The following is a 16,362-nucleotide window of genomic DNA, read 5'->3' as shown; positions in this document are numbered from 1 at the left end:
GGTCCGTGCCGGGGAGGAGGATGGGGGGTCCGTGCCGGGGAGGGGGATGGGGGGGTCCGTGCCGGGGATGAGGATGGGGGATGGGGGGGGGATCCGTGCCAGGGAGGAGGTTGGGGTCCGTGCCAGGGAGGAGGATGGGGGGGGCGGTCCGTGCCGGGGAGGAGGTTGGGGTCCGTGCCGGGGAGGAGGATGGGGTAGGGGTCCGTGCCAGGGATGAGGTTGGGGTCCGTGCCGGGGAGGAGGATGGGGGGGGGTGGTGGTCCGTGCCGGGGAGGAGGTTGGGGTGCGTGCCGGGGAGGGGGATGGGGGAGTCCATGCCGGGGGGGGGATGGGGGTGTCCGTCCGGGGAGGAGGATGGGGGGGGTCCGTGCCGGGGAGGAGGTTGGGGTCCGAGCCGGGGAGGGGGATGGGGGGTCCGTGCCGGGGAGGGGGATGGGGGGGGTCCGTGCCGGGGAGGAGGATGGGGGGGGGGGTCCCTGCCGGGAAGGAGGTTGGGGTCCGTGCCGGGGAGGTGATGGGGGTTCCGTGCCGGGGAGGGGGATGGTGGGGTCCATGCCGGGGAGGGGGATGGGGGGGTCCGTGCCGGGGATGAGGATGGGGGATGGGGGGGGTCCGTGCCAGGGAGGAGGTTGGGGTCCGTGCCAGGGAGGAGGATGGGGGGGAGTCCGTGCCGGGGAGGAGGCTGGGGTCCGTGCCGGGGAGGAGGATGGGGGGGGGGGGTCCGTGCCGGGGAGGAGGTTGGGGTCCGTGCCGGGGAGGAGGATGGGGGGGGGGGGTTCGTGCCGGGGAGGAGGTTGGGGTCCGTGCCAGGGAGGAGGTTGGGGTCCGTGCCGGGGAGGAGGATGGGGGGGGGGTCCGTGCCGGGGAGGAGGTTGGGGTCCGTGCCGGGGAGGAGGATGGGGGGGGGGTCCGTGCCGGGGAGGAGGTTGGGGTTCGTGCCGGGGAGGGGGATGGGGGTCCGTGCTGGGGAGGGGGATGGGGGGGTCCGTGCCGGGGAGGAGGATGTGGGGGGGGTCCGTGCCGGGGAGGAGGTTGGGGTCCGTGCCGGGGAGGTGGGTGGGGGGGGGGTCCGTGCGGGGAGGAGGTTGGGGTCCGTGCCGGGGAGGAGGTTGGGGTCCGTGCCGGGGAGGGGGACGGGGGGTCCGTGCCGGGGAGGGGGATGGGGGGGTCCGTGCCGGGAAGGAGGATGGGGGGTCCGTGCCGGGGAGGGGGATGGGGGGGGGCCCATGCCGGGGATGAGGATGGGGAGGTGGGGTCCGTGCCGGGGAGGAGGTTGGGGTTCGTGCCGGGGAGGAGGTTGGGGTCTGTGCCGGGAGGAGGATGGGGGTGGTGGTCCGTGCCGGGGAGGAGGTTGGGGTCCGTGCCGGGGAGGAGGATGGCCGGGGGGGTCCGTGCCGAGGAGGAGGTTGGGGTCCGTGCCGGGGAGGTGGGTGGGCGGGGGTCCGTGCCGGGGAGGAGGTTGGGGGTCCGTGCCGGGGAGGAGGTTGGGGTCTGTGCCGGGGAGGGGATGGAGGGGTCCGTGCCGGGGAGGAGGATGGGGGGTCCGTGCCGGGGAGGGGGATGGGGGGGGACAGTGCCGGGGAGGACGATGGGGGGGGGTATCCGTGCCGGGGAGGAGGTTGGGGTCTGTGCCGGGGAGGGGATGGGGGGGTCCGTGCCGGGGAGGAGGATGGGGGGTCCGTGCCGGGGAGGGGGGATGGGGGGGGACAGTGCCGGGGAGGACGATGGGGGGGGTATCCGTGCCGGGGAGGAGGTTGGGGTCCGTGCCGGGGAGGAGGATGGGGGCGGGGGGGGGTCCGTGCCGGGGAGGAGGTTGGCGTCCGTGCCGGGGAGGAGGTTGGGGTCCGTGCCGGGGAGGGGGATGGGGGGTCCGTGCCGGGGAGGGGGATGGGGGGGTCCATGCCGGGGACGAGGATGGGGGTCCGTGCCGGGGAGGGGGATGGGGTGTCCGTGCCAGGGATGAGGATGGGGGGGGTCCGTGCCGGGGAGGAGGTTGGGGTCAGTGCCGGGGAGGAGGATGGGGGTGTCTGTGCCGGGGGAGGAGGTTGGGACCGTGCCGGGGAGGAGGATGGGGGAGGGGGGGTCCGTGCCGGGGAGGAGGTTGGGGTGCATGCCGGGGAGGGGGATGGGGGGGTCCGTGCCGGGGAGGGGGATGGGGGGGTCCGTGCCGGGGAGGAGGATGGGGGGGGGGTTCCGTGCCGGGGAGGAGGTTGGGGTCCGTGCTGGGGAGGAGGTTGGGGTCTGTGCCGGGGAGGGGGTGGGGGTTCCGTGCCGGGGAGGGGGATGGTGGGGTCCATGCCGGGGAGGGGGATGGGGGGGTCCGTGCCGGGGATGAGGATGGGGGATGGGGGGGGTCCGTGCCAGGGAGGAGGTTGGGGTCCGTGCCAGGGAGGAGGATGGGGGGGAGTCCGTGCCGGGGAGGAGGTTGGGGTCCGTGCCGGGGAGGAGGATGGGGGGGGGGGTCCGTGCCGGGGAGGAGGTTGGGGTCCGTGCCGGGGAGGAGGATGGGGGGGGGGGGTTCGTGCCGGGGAGGAGGTTGGGGTCCGTGCCAGGGAGGAGGTTGGGGTCCGTGCCGGGGAGGAGGATGGGGGGGGGTCCGTGCCGGGGAGGAGGTTGGGGTCCGTGCCGGGGAGGAGGATGGGGGGGGGTCCGTGCCGGGAGGAGGTTGGGGTTCGTGCCGGGGAGGGGGATGGGGGTCCGTGCTGGGGAGGGGGATGGGGGGGTCCGTGCCGGGGAGGAGGATGTGGGGGGGGTCCGTGCCGGGGAGGAGGTTGGGGTCCGTGCCGGGGAGGTGGGTGGGGGGGGGGTCCGTGCGGGGAGGAGGTTGGGGTCCGTGCCGGGGAGGAGGTTGGGGTCCGTGCCGGGGAGGGGGACGGGGGGTCCGTGCCGGGGAGGGGGATGGGGGGGTCCGTGCCGGGAAGGAGGATGGGGGGTCCGTGCCGGGGAGGGGGATGGGGGGGGCCCATGCCGGGGATGAGGATGGGGAGGTGGGGTCCGTGCCGGGGAGGAGGTTGGGGTTCGTGCCGGGGAGGAGGTTGGGGTCTGTGCCGGGAGGAGGATGGGGGTGGTGGTCCGTGCCGGGGAGGAGGTTGGGGTCCGTGCCGGGGAGGAGGATGGCCGGGGGGGTCCGTGCCGAGGAGGAGGTTGGGGTCCGTGCCGGGGAGGTGGGTGGGCGGGGGGTCCGTGCCGGGGAGGAGGTTGGGGTCCGTGCCGGGGAGGAGGTTGGGGTCTGTGCCGGGGAGGGGATGGAGGGGTCCGTGCCGGGGAGGAGGATGGGGGGTCCGTGCCGGGGAGGGGGATGGGGGGGGACAGTGCCGGGGAGGACGATGGGGGGGGGGTATCCGTGCCGGGGAGGAGGTTGGGGTCTGTGCCGGGGAGGGGATGGGGGGGTCCGTGCCGGGGAGGAGGATGGGGGGTCCGTGCCGGGGAGGGGGATGGGGGGGGGACAGTGCCGGGGAGGACGATGGGGGGGGTATCCGTGCCGGGGAGGAGGTTGGGTCCGTGCCGGGGAGGAGGATGGGGGCGGGGGGGGGTCCGTGCCGGGGAGGAGGTTGGCGTCCGTGCCGGGGAGGAGGTTGGGGTCCGTGCCGGGGAGGGGGATGGGGGGGTCCGTGCCGGGGAGGGGGATGGGGGGGTCCATGCCGGGGACGAGGATGGGGGTCCGTGCCGGGGAGGGGGATGGGGTGTCCGTGCCAGGGATGAGGATGGGGGGGGGTCCGTGCCGGGGAGGAGGTTGGGGTCAGTGCCGGGGAGGAGGATGGGGGTGTCTGTGCCGGGGAGGAGGTTGGGACCGTGCCGGGGAGGAGGATGGGGAGGGGGGGTCCGTGCCGGGGAGGAGGTTGGGGTGCATGCCGGGGAGGGGGATGGGGGGGTCCGTGCCGGGGAGGGGGATGGGGGGGTCCGTGCCGGGGAGGAGGATGGGGGGGGGTCCGTGCCGGGGAGGAGGTTGGGGTCCGTGCTGGGGAGGAGGTTGGGGTCTGTGCCGGGGAGGGGGATGGGGGGTCCGTGCCGGGGAGGGGGATGGGGGGGGACCATGCCGGGGAGGGGGAATGGGGGGGACCATGCCGGGGAGGACGATGGGGGGGGGGCGCGTGCCGGGGAGGAGGTTGGGGTCCGTGCCGGGGAGGAGGATGGGGGCGGGGGGGGGTCCGTGCCGGGGAGGAGGTTGGGGTCCGTGCCGGGGAGGGGGATGGGGGGTCCGTGCCGGGGAGGGGGATTGGGGGGTCCATGCCGGGGAGGAGGATGGGGGTCCGTGCCGGTGGAGGGGGATGGGGGGGTCCGTGCCGGGGATGAGGATTGGGGGGGAGTCCGTGCCGGGGAGGAGGATGGGGGGGGGGTCTGTGCCGGGGAGGAGGTTGGGGTCCGTGCCGGGGAGGAGGATGGGGGGGGGTTCCGTGCCGGGGAGGAGGTTGGGGTCCGTGGCGGGGAGGGGGATGGGGGGGGTCCGTGCCGGGGAGGGGCATGGGGGAGTCCGTGCCGGGGAGGAGAATGGGCGGGGGGGTCCGTGCCGGGGAGAAGATTGGGGTCCGTGCCGGGGAGGAGGATGGGGGTGGGCCGTGCCGGGGAGGAGGTTGGGGTCCATGCCGGGGAGGGGGATGGGGGGGTCCGTGCCGGGGAAGGGGTGGGGGGGGGGTCCGTGCCGGGGAGGAGGATGGGGGGTCCGTGCCGGGGAGGGGGATGGGGGGTCCGTGCCGGAGATGAGGATGGGGGATGGGGGGGGATCCGTGCCAGGGAGGAGGTTGGGGTCCGTGCCAGGGAGGAGGATGGGGGGGGGTCCGTGCCGGGGAGGAGGTTGGGGTCCGTGCCGGGGAGGAGGATGGGGTAGGGGTCCGTGCCAGGGATGAGGTTGGGGTCCGTGCCGGGGAGGAGGATGGGGGGGGGTGGTGGTCCGTGCCGGGGAGGAGGTTGGGGTGCGTGCCGGGGAGGGGGATGGGGGAGTCCATGCCGGGGGGGGATGGGGGTGTCCGTCCGGGGAGGAGGATGGGGGGGGGGTCCGTGCCGGGGAGGAGGTTGGGGTCCGAGCCGGGGAGGGGGTTGGGGGGTCCGTGCCGGGGAGGGGGATGGGGGGGTCCGTGCCGGGGAGGAGGATGGGGGGGGGGTCCCTGCCGGGAAGGAGGTTGGGGTCCGTGCCGGGGAGGGGATGGGGGTTCCGTGCCGGGGAGGGGGATGGTGGGGTCCATGCCGGGGAGGGGGATGGGGGGGTCCGTGCCGGGGAGGGGGATGGGGGGTGTCCCGTGCCGGGGAGGGGGATGGGGGGGTCCGTGCCGGGGAGGAGGATGGGGGGGGGGTCCGTGCCGGGGAGGAGGTTGGGGTCCGTGCCGGGGAGGAGGATGGGGGGGGGGGGGTCCGTTGCCGGGGAGGAGGTTGGGGTTCGTGCCGGGGAGGGGGATGGGGGTCCGTGCTGGGGAGGGGGATGGGGGGGTCCGTGCCGGGGAGGAGAATGTGGGGGGGGTCCGTGCCGGGGAGGAGGTTGGGGTCCGTGCCGGGGAGGTGGGTGGGGGGGGGGTCCGTGCGGAGAGGAGGTTGGGGTCCGTGCCGGGGAGGAGGTTGGGGTCCGTGCCGGGGAGGGGGACGGGGGGGTCCGTGCCGGGGAGGGGGATGGGGGGGTCCGTGCCGGGGAGGAGGATGGGGGGTCCGTGCCGGGGAGGGGGAGGGGGGGCCCATGCCGGGGGATGAGGATGGGGAGGTGGGGTCCGTGCCGGGGAGGAGGTTGGGGTTCGTGCCGGGGAGGAGGTTGGGGTCTGTGCCGGGGAGGAGGATGGGGGTGGTGGTCCGTGCCGGGGAGGAGGTTGGGGTCCGTGCCGGGGAGGAGGATGGCCGGGGGGGTCCGTGCCGAGGAGGAGGTTGGGGTCCGTGCCGGGGAGGTGGGTGGGGGGGGGTCCGTGCCGGGGAGGAGGTTGGGGTGCGTGCCGGGGAGGAGGTTGGGGTCTGTGCCGGGGAGGGGATGGGGGGGTCCGTGCCGGGGAGGAGGATGGGGGGGTCCGTGCCGGGGAGGGGGATGGGGGGGGACAGTGCCGGGGAGGACGATGGGGGGGGGGGGTCCGTGCCGGGGAGGAGGTTGGGGTCCGTGCCAGGGAGGGGGATGGGGGGGGGGGTGTCCGTGCCGGGGAGGAGGTTGGCGTCCGTGCCGGGGAGGAGGTTGGGGTCCGTGCCGGGGAGGGGGATGGGGGGTCCGTGCCGGGGAGGGGGATGGGGGGGTCCATGCCGGGGACGAGGATGGGGGTCCGTGCCGGGGAGGGGGATGGGGTGTCCGTGCCAGGGATGAGGATGGGGGGGGGTCCGTGCGGGGAGGAGGTTGGGGTCAGTGCCGGGGAGGAGGATGGGGGGGGTCTGTGCCGGGGAGGAGGTTGGGACCGTGCCGGGGAGGAGGATGGGGAGGGGGGGTCCGTGCCGGGGAGGAGGTTGGGGTGCGTGCCGGGGAGGGGGATGGGGGGGTCCGTGCCGGGGAGGGGGATGGGGGGGTCCGTGCCGGGGAGGAGGATGGGGGGGGGGGTCCGTGCCGGGGAGGAGGTTGGGGTCCCTGCTGGGGAGGAGGTTGGGGTCTGTGCCGGGGAGGGGGATGGGGGGTCCGTGCCGGGGAGGGGGATGGGGGGGACCATGCCGGGGAGGGGGAATGGGGGGGACCATGCCGGGGAGGACGATGGGGGGGGGGGCGTGCCGGGGAGGAGGTTGGGGTCCGTGCCGGGGAGGAGGATGGGGGCGGGGGGGGGTCCGTGCCGGGGAGGAGGTTGGGGTCCGTGCCGGGGAGGAGGTTGGGGTCCGTGCCGGGGAGGGGGATGGGGGGTCCGTGCCGGGGAGGGGGATTGGGGGGGTCCATGCCGGGGAGGAGGATGGGGGTCCGTGCCGGGGAGGGGGATGGGGGGGTCCGTGCCGGGGATGAGGATTGGGGGGAGTCCGTGCCGGGGAGGAGGATGGGGGGGGGGTCTGTGCCGGGGAGGAGGTTGGGGTCCGTGCCGGGGAGGAGGATGGGGGGGTTCCATGCCGGGAGGAGGTTGGGGTCCGTGCCGGGGCGGGGGATGGGGGGGGGTCCGTGCCGGGGAGGGGGATGGGGGAGTCCGTGCCGGGGAGGAGAATGGGGGGGGGGGTCCGTGCCGGGGAGAAGATTGGGGTCCGTGCCGGGGAGGAGGATGGGGGTGGGTCCGTGCCGGGGAGGAGGTTGGGGTCCATGCCGGGGAGGGGGATGGGGGGGTCCGTGCCGGGGAAGGGGTGGGGGGGGGGGGTCCGTGCCGGGGAGGAGGATGGGGGGTCCGTGCCGGGGAGGGGGATGGGGGGGTCCGTGCCGGGGATGAGGATGGGGGATGGGGGGGGGATCCGTGCCAGGGAGGAGGTTGGGGTCCGTGCCAGGGAGGAGGATGGGGGGGGGGTCCGGGCCGGGGAGGAGGTTGGGGTCCGTGCCGGGGAGGAGGATGGGGTAGGGGTCCGTGCCAGGGATGAGGTTGGGGTCCGTGCCGGGGAGGAGGATGGGGGAGGTGGTGGTCCGTGCCGGGGAGGAGGTTGGGGTGCGTGCCGGGGAGGGGGATGGGGGAGTCCATGCCAGGGGGGGGATGGGGGTGTCCGTCCGGGGAGGAGGATGGGGGGGGGTCCGTGCCGGGGAGGAGGTTGGGGTCCGAGCCGGGGAGGGGGATGGGGGGTCCGTGCCGGGGAGGGGGATGGGGGGGTCCGTGCCGGGGAGGAGGATGGGGGGGGGGGGTCCCTGCCGGGAAGGAGGTTGGGGTCCGTGCCGGGGAGGTGATGGGGGTTCCGTGCCGGGGAGGGGGATGGTGGGGTCCATGCCGGGGAGGGGGATGGGGGGGTCCGTGCCGGGGATGAGGATGGGGGATGGGGGGGGTCCGTGCCAGGGAGGAGGTTGGGGTCCGTGCCAGGGAGGAGGATGGGGGGGAGTCCGTGCCGGGGAGGAGGTTGGGGTCCGTGCCGGGGAGGAGGATGGGGGGGGGGGGTCCGTGCCGGGGAGGAGGTTGGGGTCCGTGCCGGGGAGGAGGATGGGGGGGGGGGTCCGTGCCGGGGAGGAGGTTGGGGTCCGTGCCAGGGAGGAGGTTGGGGTCCGTGCCGGGGAGGAGGATGGGGGGGGGTCCGTGCCGGGGAGGAGGTTGGGGTCCGTGCCGGGGAGGAGGATGGGGGGGGGTCCGTGCCGGGGAGGAGGTTGGGGTTCGTGCCGGGGAGGGGGATGGGGGTCCGTGCTGGGGAGGGGGATGGGGGGGTCCGTGCCGGGGAGGAGGATGTGGGGGGGGTCCGTGCCGGGGAGGAGGTTGGGGTCCGTGCCGGGGAGGTGGGTGGGGGGGGGGTCCGTGCGGGGAGGAGGTTGGGGTCCGTGCCGGGGAGGAGGTTGGGGTCCGTGCCGGGGAGGGGGACGGGGGGTCCGTGCCGGGGAGGGGGATGGGGGGGTCCGTGCCGGGGAGGAGGATGGGGGGTCCGTGCCGGGGAGGGGGATGGGGGGGGCCCATGCCGGGGATGAGGATGGGGAGGTGGGGTCCGTGCCGGGGAGGAGGTTGGGGTTCGTGCCGGGGAGGAGGTTGGGGTCTGTGCCGGGAGGAGGATGGGGGTGGTGGTCCGTGCCGGGGAGGAGGTTGGGGTCCGTGCCGGGGAGGAGGATGGCCGGGGGGGTCCGTGCCGAGGAGGAGGTTGGGGTCCGTGCCGGGGAGGTGGGTGGGGGGGGGTCCGTGCCGGGGAGGAGGTTGGGGTCCGTGCCGGGGAGGAGGTTGGGGTCTGTGCCGGGGAGGGGATGGGGGGGTCCGTGCCGGGGAGGAGGATGGGGGGTCCGTGCCGGGGAAGGGGATGGGGGGGGACAGTGCCGGGGAGGACGATGGGGGGGGTATCCGTGCCGGGGAGGAGGTTGGGGTCTGTGCCGGGGAGGGGATGGGGGGGGTCCGTGCCGGGGAGGAGGATGGGGGGTCCGTGCCGGGGAGGGGGATGGGGGGGGACAGTGCCGGGGAGGACGATGGGGGGGGGTATCCGTGCCGGGGAGGAGGTTGGGGTCCGTGCCGGGGAGGAGGATGGGGGCGGGGGGGGTCCGTGCCGGGGAGGAGGTTGGCGTCCGTGCCGGGGAGGAGGTTGGGGTCCGTGCCGGGGAGGGGGATGGGGGGGTCCGTGCCGGGGAGGGGGATGGGGGGGTCCATGCCGGGGACGAGGATGGGGGTCCGTGCCGGGGAGGGGGATGGGGTGTCCGTGCCAGGGATGAGGATTGGGGGGGGGTCCGTGCCGGGGAGGTGGTTGGGGTCAGTGCCGGGGAGGAGGATGGGGGGGGTCTGTGCCGGGGAGGAGGTTGGACCGTGCCGGGGAGGAGGATGGGGAGGGGGGGTCCGTGCCGGGGAGGAGGTTGGGGTGCATGCCGGGGAGGGGGATGGGGGGGTCCGTGCCGGGGAGGGGGATGGGGGGGTCCGTGCCGGGGAGGAGGATGGGGGGGGGTCCGTGCCGGGGAGGAGGTTGGGGTCCGTGCTGGGGAGGAGGTTGCGGTCTGTGCCGGGGAGGGGGATGGGGGGTCCGTGCCGGGGAGGGGGATGGGGGGGACCATGCCGGGGAGGGGGAATGGGGGGGACCATGCCGGGGAGGACGATGGGGGGGGGGGGCGTGCCGGGGAGGAGGTTGGGGTCCGTGCCGGGGAGGAGGGTGGGGGCGGGGGGGGGGTCCGTGCCGGGGAGGAGGTTGGGGTCCGTGCCGGGAGGAGGTTGGGGTCCGTGCCGGGGAGGGGGATGGGGGGTCCGTGCCGGGGAGGGGGATTGGGGGGTCCATGCCGGGGAGGAGGATGGGGGTCCGTGCCGGTGGAGAGGGATGGGGGGGTCCGTGCCGGGGATGAGGATTGGGGGGGAGTCCGTGCCGGGGAGGAGGATGGGGGGGGGGTCTGTGCCGGGGAGGAGGTTGGGGTCCGTGCCGGGGAGGAGGATGGGGGGGGGGTTCCGTGCCGGGGAGGAGGTTGGGGTCCGTGCCGGGGAGGGGGATGGGGGGGGGTCCGTGCCGGGGAGGGGCATGGGGGAGTCCGTGCCGGGGAGGAGAATGGGGGGGGGGGGTCCGTGCCGGGGAGAAGATTGGGGTCCGTGCCGGGGAGGAGGATGGGGGTCCGTGCCGGGGAGGGGGATGGGGGGGGACAGTGCCGGGGAGGACGATGGGGGGGGGTATCCGTGCCGGGGAGGAGGTTGGGGTCCGTGCCGGGGAGGAGGATGGGGGCGGGGGGGGTCCGTGCCGGGGAGGAGGTTGGCGTCCGTGCCGGGGAGGAGGTTGGGGTCCGTGCCGGGGAGGGGGATGGGGGGTCCGTGCCGGGGAGGGGGATGGGGGGGGTCCATGCCGGGGACGAGGATGGGGGTCCGTGCCGGGGAGGGGGATGGGGTGTCCGTGCCAGGGATGAGGATGGGGGGGGGTCCGTGCCGGGGAGGAGGTTGGGGTCAGTGCCGGGGAGGAGGATGGGGGGGTTCTGTGCCGGGGAGGAGGTTGGGACCGTGCCGGGGAGGAGGATGGGGAGGGGGGGTCCGTGCCGGGGAGGAGGTTGGGGTGCATGCCGGGGAGGGGGATGGGGGGGTCCGTGCCGGGGAGGGGGATGGGGGGGTCCGTGCCGGGGAGGAGGATGGGGGGGGACAGTGCCGGGGAGGACGATGGGGGGGGGGTATCCGTGCCGGGGAGGAGGTTGGGGTCCGTGCCGGGGAGGAGGATGGGGGCGGGGGGGGTCCGTGCCGGGGAGGAGGTTGGCGTCCGTGCCGGGGAGGAGGTTGGGGTCCGTGCCGGGGAGGGGGGATGGGGGGTCCGTGCCGGGGAGGGGGATGGGGGGGTCCATGCCGGGGACGAGGATGGGGGTCCGTGCCGGGGAGGGGGATGGGGTGTCCGTGCCAGGGATGAGGATTGGGGGGGGGTCCGTGCCGGGGAGGAGGTTGGGGTCAGTGCCGGGGAGGAGGATGGGGGGGGTCTGTGCCGGGGAGGAGGTTGGGACCGTGCCGGGGAGGAGGATGGGGAGGGGGGGTCCGTGCCGGGGAGGAGGTTGGGGTGCATGCCGGGGAGGGGGATGGGGGGGTCCGTGCCGGGGAGGGGGATGGGGGGGTCCGTGCCGGGGAGGAGGATGGGGGTGGGCCCGTGCCGGGGAGGAGGTTGGGGTCCATGCCGGGGAGGGGATGGGGGGGGACAGTGCCGGGAAGGACGATGGGGGGGGTATCCGTGCCGGGGAGGAGGTTGGGGTCTGTGCCGGGGAGGGGATGGGGGGGTCCGTGCCGGGGAGGAGGATGGGGGGTCCGTGCCGGGGAGGGGGATGGGGGGGGACAGTGCCGGGGAGGACGATGGGGGGGGGTATCCGTGCCGGGGAGGAGGTTGGGGTCCGTGCCGGGGAGGAGGATGGGGGCGGGGGGGGTCCGTGCCGGGGAGGAGGTTGGCGTCCGTGCCGGGGAGGAGGTTGGGGTCCGTGCCGGGGAGGGGGATGGGGGGTTCGTGCCGGGGAGGGGGATGGGGGGGTCCATGCCGGGGACGAGGATGGGGGTCCGTGCCGGGGAGGGGGATGGGGTGTCCGTGCCAGGGATGAGGATGGGGGGGGGTCCGTGCCGGGGAGGAGGTTGGGGTCAGTGCCGGGGAGGAGGATGGGGGGGGTCTGTGCCGGGGAGGAGGTTGGGACCGTGCCGGGGAGGAGGATGGGGAGGGGGGGTCCGTGCCGGGGAGGAGGTTGGGGTGCATGCCGGGGAGGGGGATGGGGGGGTCCGTGCCGGGGAGGGGGATGGGGGGGTCCGTGCCGGGGAGGAGGATGGGGGGGGGTCCGTGCCGGGGAGGAGGTTGGGGTCCGTGCTGGGGAGGAGGTTGGGGTCTGTGCCGGGGAGGGGGATGGGGGGTCCGTGCCGGGGAGGGGGATGGGGGGGACCATGCCGGGGAGGGGGAATGGGGGGGACCATGCCGGGGAGGACGATGGGGGGGGGGGCGTGCCGGGGAGGAGGTTGGGGTCCGTGCCGGGGAGGAGGATGGGGGCGGGGGGGGGTCCGTGCCGGGGAGGAGGTTGGGGTCCGTGCCGGGGAGGAGGTTGGGGTCCGTGCCGGGGAGGGGGATGGGGGGTCCGTGCCGGGGAGGGGGATTGGGGGGTCCATGCCGGGGAGGAGGATGGGGGTCCGTGCCGGTGGAGGGGGATGGGGGGGTCCGTGCCGGGGATGAGGATTGGGGGGGAGTCCGTGCCGGGGAGGAGGATGGGGGGGGGTCTGTGCCGGGGAGGAGGTTGGGGTCCGTGCCGGTGAGGAGGATGGGGGGGTTTCCGTGCCGGGGAGGAGGTTGGTGTCCGTGCCGGGGAGGGGGATGGGGGGGGTCCGTGCCGGGGAGGGGCATGGGGGAGTCCGTGCCGGGGAGGAGAATGGAGGGAGGAGTCCGTGCCGGGGAGAAGATTGGGGTCCGTGCCGGGGAGGAGGATGGGGGTGGGCCCGTGCCGGGGAGGAGGTTGGGGTCCATGCCGGGGAGGGGGATGGGGGGGTCCGTGCCGGGGAAGGGGTGGGGGGGGGTCCGTGCCGGGGAGGAGGATGGGGGGTCCGTGCCGGGGAGGGGGATGGGGGGGTCCGTGCCGGGGATGAGGATGGGGGATGGGGGGGGATCCGTGCCAGGGAGGAGGTTGGGGTCCGTGCCAGGGAGGAGGATGGGGGGGGGGGGTCCGTGCCGGGGAGGAGGTTGGGGTCCGTGCCGGGGAGGAGGATGGGGTAGGGGTCCGTGCCAGGGATGAGGTTGGGGTCCGTGCCGGGGAGGAGGATGGGGGGGGGTGGTGGTCCGTGCCGGGGAGGAGGTTGGGGTGCGTGCCGGGGAGGGGGATGGGGGAGTCCATGCCGGGGGGGGATGGGGGTGTCCGTCCGGGGAGGAGGATGGGGGGGGGTCCGTGCCGGGGAGGAGGTTGGGGTCCGAGCCGGGGAGGGGGATGGGGGGTCCGTGCCGGGGAGGGGGATGGGGGGGTCCGTGCCGGGGAGGAGGATGGGGGGGGGGTCCCTGCCGGGAAGGAGGTTGGGGTCCGTGCCGGGGAGGGGATGGGGGGTTCCGTGCCGGGAGGGGGGGTGGGGGGGGGGTCTGTGCCGGGGAGGAGGTTGGGGTCCGTGCCGGGGAGGAGGATGGGGGGGGGTTCCGTGCCGGGGAGGAGGTTGGGGTCCGTGCCGGGGAGGGGGATGGGGGGGGTCCGTGCCGGGGAGGGGCATGGGGGAGTCCGTGCCGGGGAGGAGAATGGGGGGGGGGGGTCCGTGCCGGGGAGAAGATTGGGGTCCGTGCCGGGGAGGAGGATGGGGGTGGGCCCGTGCCGGGGAGGAGGTTGGGGTCCATGCCGGGGAGGGGGATGGGGGGGTCCGTGCCGGGGAAGGGGTGGGGGGGGGTCCGTGCCGGGGAGGAGGATGGGGGGTCCGTGCCGGGGAGGGGGATGGGGGGGTCCGTGCCGGGGATGAGGATGGGGGATGGGGGGGGATCCGTGCCAGGGAGGAGGTTGGGGTCCGTGCCAGGGAGGAGGATGGGGGGGGGGTCCGTGCCGGGGAGGAGGTTGGGGTCCTTGCCGGGGAGGAGGATGGGGTAGGGGTCCGTGCCAGGGATGAGGTTGGGGTCCGTGCCGGGGAGGAGGATGGGGGGGGGTGGTGGTCCGTGCCGGGGAGGAGGTTGGGGTGCGTGCCGGGGAGGGGGATGGGGGAGTCCATGCCGGGGGGGGATGGGGGTGTCCGTCCGGGGAGGAGGATGGGGGGGGTCCGTGCCGGGGATGAGGTTGGGGTCCGAGCCGGGGAGGGGGATTGGGGGTCCGTGCCGGGGAGGGGGATGGGGGGGTCCGTGCCGGGGAGGAGGATGGGGGGGGGGGTCCCTGCCGGGAAGGAGGTTGGGGTCCGTGCCGGGGAGGGGATGGGGGTTCCGTGCCGGGGAGGGGGATGGTGGGGTCCATGCCGGGGAGGGGGATGGGGGGTCCGTGCCGGGTAGGGGGATGGGGGGTGTCCGTGCCGGGGAGGGGGATGGGGGGGTCCGTGCCGGGGAGGAGGATGGGTGGGGGGGGTCCGTGCCGGGGAGGAGGTTGGGGTCCGTGCCGGGGAGGAGGTTGGGGTCCGTGCCGGGGAGGGGGATGGGGGGTCCGTGCTGGGGAGGGGGATGGGGGGGTCCGTGCCGGGGAGGAGGATGTGGGGGGGGGGTCCGTGCCGGGGAGGAGGTTGGGGTCCGTGCCGGGGAGGTGGGTGGGGGGGGGGGGGGGTCCGTGCCGGTGAGGAGGTTGGGGTCCGTGCCGGGGAGGGGGACGGGTGGTCCGTGCCGGGGAGGGGGATGGGGGGGGTCCGTGCCGGGGAGGAGGATGGGGGGTCCGTGCCGGGGAGGGGGATGGGGGGGGCCCATGCCGGGGATGAGGATGGGGAGGTCGGGTCCGTGCCGGGGAGGAGTTTGAGGTCCGTGCCGGGGAAGAGGTTGGGGTCTGTGCCGGGGAGGAGGATGGGGGTGGTGGTCCGTGCCGGGGAGGAGGTTGGGGTCCGTGCCGGGGAGGAGGATGGCGGGGGGGTTCCGTGCCGGGGAGGAGGTTGGGGCCCGTGCCGAGGAGGAGGTTGGGGGGGGGTCCGTGCCGGGGAGGAGGTTGGGGTCCGTGCCGGGGAGGAGGATGGGGGAGGGGTCCGTGCCAGGGATGAGGTTGGGGTCCGTGCCGGGGAGGAGGATGGGGGGGGGGTGGTGGCCCGTGCCGGGGAGGAGGTTGGGGTCCGTGCCGGGGAGGAGGTTGGGGTCCGAGCCGGGGAGGGGGATGGGGGGTCCGTGCCGGGGAGGGGGATGTGGGGGTCCGTGCCGGGGAGGAGGATGGGGGGGGGGGGTCCCTGCCGGGAAGGAGGTTGGGGTCCGTGCCGGGGAGGGGATGGGGGGTCTGTGCCGGGGAGGGGGATGGTGGGGTCCATGCCGGGGAGGGGGATGGGGGGTCCGTGCCGGGGAGGGAGATGGGGGGTGTCCGTGCCGGGGAGGGGGATGGGGGGTCCGTGCCGGGGAGGAGGATGGGGGGGGGGGGTCCGTGCCGGGGAGGAGGTTGGGGTCCGTGCCGGGGAGGAGGTTGGGGTCCGTGCCGGGGAGGGGGATGCGGGGTCCGTGCCGGGGAGGGGGATGGGGGGTCCGTGCTGGGGAGGGGGATGGGGGGGTCCGTGCCGGGGAGGAGGATGTGGGGGGGGGGTCCGTGCCGGGGAGGAGGTTGGGGTCCGTGCCGGGGAGGTGGGTGGGGGGGGGGGGTCCGAGCCGGGGAGGAGGTTGGGGTCCGTGCCGGGGAGGGGGACGGGTGGTCCGTGCCGGGGAGGGGGATGGGGGGGACCGTGCCGGGGAGGAGGATGGGGGGTCCGTGCCGGGGAGGGGGATGGAGGGGGCCCATGCCGGGGATGAGGATGGGGAGGTGGGGTCCGTGCCGGGGAGGAGTTTGAGGTCCGTGCCGGGGAGGAGGTTGGGGTCTGTGCCGGGGAGGAGGATGGGGTTGGTGGTCCGTGCCGGGGAGGAGGTTGGGGTCCGTGCCGGGGAGGAGGATGGCGGGGGGGGTTCCGTGCCGGGGAGGAGGTTGGGGCCCGTGCCGAGGAGGAGGTTGGGGTGCGTGCCGGGGAGGGGGATGGGGGGGTCCGTGCCGGGGAGGGGGATGGGGGGGTCCGTCCGGGGAGGAGGATGGGGGGGGGGGTCCGTGCCGGGGAGGAGGTTGGGGTCCGTGCCAGGGAGGAGGTTGGGATCCGTGCCGGGGAGGGGGATGGGGGGTCAGTGCCGGGGAGGAGGATAGGGGGGGACAATGCCGGGGAGGACGATGGGGGGGGGGGGTCCGTGCCGGGGAGGAGGTTGGGGTCCGTGCCAGGGAGGAGGATGGGGGGGGGGGGTCCGTGCCGGGGAGGAGGTTGGCGTCCGTGCCGGGGAGGAGGTTGGGGTCCGTGCCGGGGATTGGGATGGGGGGTCTGTGCCGGGGAGGGGGATGGGGGGGGTCCATGCCGGGGAGGGGGATGGGGGGTCCGTGCCGGGGAGGGGGACGGGGGGGGGTCCGTGCCGGGGAGGGGGATGGGGGGGGTCCGTGCCGGGGAGGGGGATGGGGGGTGTCCGTGCCGGGGAGGGGGATGGGGTCCGTGCCGGGGAGGAGGTTGGGGTCCGAGCCGGGGAGGGGGATGGGGGGTCCGTGCCGGGGAGGGGGATGGGGGGGGTCCGTGCCGGGGAGGAGGATGGGGGGGGGGGTCCCTGCCGGGAAGGAGGTTGGGGTCCGTGCCGGGGAGGGGATGGGGGGTCCGTGCCGGGGAGGGGGATGGTGGGGTCCATGCCGGGGAGGGGGATGGGGGGGTCCGTGCCGGGGAGGGGCATGGGGGGTGTCCGTGCCGGGGAGGGGGATGGGGGGGTCCGTGCCGGGGAGGAGGATGGGGGGGGGGGTCCGTGCCAGGGAGGAGGTTGGGGTCCGTGCCGGGGAGGAGGTTGGGGTCCGTGCCGGGGAGGGGGATG

At 76.5% G+C, this 16,362-nt stretch overlaps 1 protein-coding gene across 1 annotated transcript in view; it reads left to right on the top strand.

Annotated features, from left to right (window-relative positions):
- LOC140384522 (ATP-binding cassette sub-family C member 8-like) overlaps positions 1-16,362 on the top strand; it is a 497,256-nt gene that overhangs the window by 116,140 nt on the left and 364,754 nt on the right.

The sequence above is a fragment of the Scyliorhinus torazame genome, chromosome 10, assembly GCF_047496885.1.
Source record: "Scyliorhinus torazame isolate Kashiwa2021f chromosome 10, sScyTor2.1, whole genome shotgun sequence".
Taxonomy (NCBI): domain Eukaryota; kingdom Metazoa; phylum Chordata; class Chondrichthyes; order Carcharhiniformes; family Scyliorhinidae; genus Scyliorhinus; species Scyliorhinus torazame.
This window is presented reverse-complemented; position numbering and strand designations above follow the sequence as displayed.